Here is a 2,500-nt window from a genome sequence, read left to right as displayed (position 1 = left end):
GCTTCCCTCCACGTGTAACGCCTAATAGTGTGGTGAATTATAGGTGAAAATTGATTGCCACATGCTACACCTGTGCATAATCAAAATTGGTCTCTTTCGTGAGGCGAGTTGATGATTGAAAGTGGAATGATATGGGTAGATGAGAACATAGTATAAGTGTCTGTTTTATGTATGGGGGCTCTTATCACGTTCCACAAGAAGGTAGAGATGAAGGGTCAGTGAGGTGCCAGTCCCTATAGAGCCAAAAGGATTATCTAAAATTTGAGAAGTGTCTTGAAACTTCCCTCGTTATAGGGTTATAGTAGGAGTAGGAGTTGCTTAATGAATGAAAAAAAATATATATATATATATATATGAATGTATGGGGAAAACTAAGGAATGACTTGATCGAAATAAAAATATGAAGGGACTGAATAATACCTTGAAATTTCTTATAAGCACAGTGCAAATATATATACAGTATGCATGAATAGTACGATACATGAGAAAACTTAGGAATGACTTGACTGAAATAAAAAAAAAAAGGGAATGAACTGAATAACAGGTAGTAATTTCTTAATGACAAAGGATAAAATAACATAAATCATTTTAATATAATAAAGCAAAGGGATACAGAGAAGTTATTTTGTGACTAAAAGCAAATAAATACAAATTGAATAGCGCATCAAAATATACGGGTGTGACTTAATGATCGAAGCTAAAGTCATACAAGCTGAACAGGAAAATACAAATGACTGGATGTTTAATGATCGAGAAGGGAAATATGAATTAAAAATAACACTGATGAAAACACACGAGTTCATTCATCAACAAAACAACAATGATAAGATATAACACAACACACTGAAATATTTACAACATTAAACAAGAACGTTAAAAAAAATCACAAGAAAAATCAGCCCAAACTAACAAAATAATAAAAAAGAAGAAGAAAAAAGAAAAAACTAACAGGAATAAGGACACAAACTTAACTTTTACACGACTTTACATCCTCCACCACTCCTTGACTAATTACCTGTGCAAGCCTGCCATGGATCCTGTTGGCTCACCTGTATCCTGTCTACCTTACCTGTCCTGCTTGTCCCTAATTGGAATCCTTTTTCGTCCAGCGAGCGCGAAACAATGTGTAATTCCCGTGACTATAATAAGAGTAATTACTTGCACTCCCCATCGCGCCGGGCAGAACTATGTAATTACTGCCTACGCGAGCCTTTCATAACAGCTCCACGGGGGAAGATACCGTGAAAAATGATCGTAATAGCCACGTAACCGCTTCATATCTCTTGACGATTCACTGAGATTACCCTAATAAGATAAAAGCATCTAAATAAAGTCAAGTAAAGAAAAAAAGAGTGAATATAAAAAAGATCTTGATAATAATTTCCTCTGGCGGTCTGCTGATCATTAGAATGTTAAGAAAATATGAGTCTGCATTTCTATTCCTGTCAGACACTTTGCGAATTGCGGAGGTTATGGTAATAAGATAAAAGCATCTAAATAAATTTCCTTCGGAGGTCTTCTGATCATTAAGCTGCAGTATGGTTAAGGAAAATGAGTCTACGTTATCTCTTCCTGACCGACACTTTGTGAATTGTTTAGATTAATGGTAATAAGGTAAAAACGTATAAATAGTCATGAAATTGCAGTATAATGAAGAAAAGTCTACATTATCTAATCGCTAATAAGATAAAAGCATCTACACAAAGTTAACTAAAAAGAAAGATAAAAAAAGGCTCTTAATAATTTCTTTTGGCGTCCTGATCATAAAGTTGCATTACGTTTAAGAAAAAATTCTACATTAGCTATTCCTACCTAACACATGACAGCTCACTGAAATTACGGTAATAAGTTAAGAGCATCTCAGTAAGGTTAAGTTAAAGAAAATGACTCTATATATTAATTTGTTTAAAGTTGCTGTGACTCAGATGACTTATGACAGAAAGAAGAAGGAATAAAGAAGCAAAGAAAAAAAAAACACGATACATGATACAGGAAAGCAAAAATGTAGAAAGAAGAAAAGAAGAAATGAAACGAAGAAATGAAACATGAATCAAGATGAGAGATGATAAAGGAAAGCAGAAATGAGGAAAAGAGAAATGAAGAAACAGAATGAAGAGAAGCAACACGAATCAAAATGAAACATGATAAAAGCGCAGAAGTGGAGAAACAATCCACAGTTATTGTTAGAAAACTAGAGAATCATAATACACAAGTCAACGCATTCTAATCATGCTTGACAAACAAATATCTTTGAAAAATAATGAAAAAAAAGTAAATACATAACGAGGTAAATCATATATCAGTTTGTGTAATTTTTCCATAAGAAGAAAAAAGTACTGAATATGACTATGCCACTGACGAGACAGAGGAAAACATAAGACAACCAGTCCTTTTCACCTTTAGCTGTACTGTCAACACACACACACACACACACACACACACACACACACACACACACACACACACAGAGAGACCTCGTCCTCATCTTATCACATTACAC

At 34.1% G+C, this 2,500-nt stretch overlaps 1 protein-coding gene across 2 annotated transcripts in view; it reads right to left on the bottom strand.

The window, feature by feature from the left end:
- Positions 1 to 2,500, bottom strand: part of LOC135102865 (N-acetylneuraminate lyase-like) — a 43,819-nt gene that overhangs the window by 15,906 nt on the left and 25,413 nt on the right. The gene's annotated exons all lie outside the window — the stretch shown is intronic.

The sequence above is a fragment of the Scylla paramamosain genome, chromosome 8 (assembly GCF_035594125.1).
Source record: "Scylla paramamosain isolate STU-SP2022 chromosome 8, ASM3559412v1, whole genome shotgun sequence".
In the NCBI taxonomy this organism is placed as follows: Eukaryota; Metazoa; Arthropoda; class Malacostraca; order Decapoda; family Portunidae; genus Scylla; species Scylla paramamosain.
The sequence above is the reverse complement of the archived record's forward strand: the minus strand, read 5'-3'. Positions and strand labels throughout refer to the sequence as shown.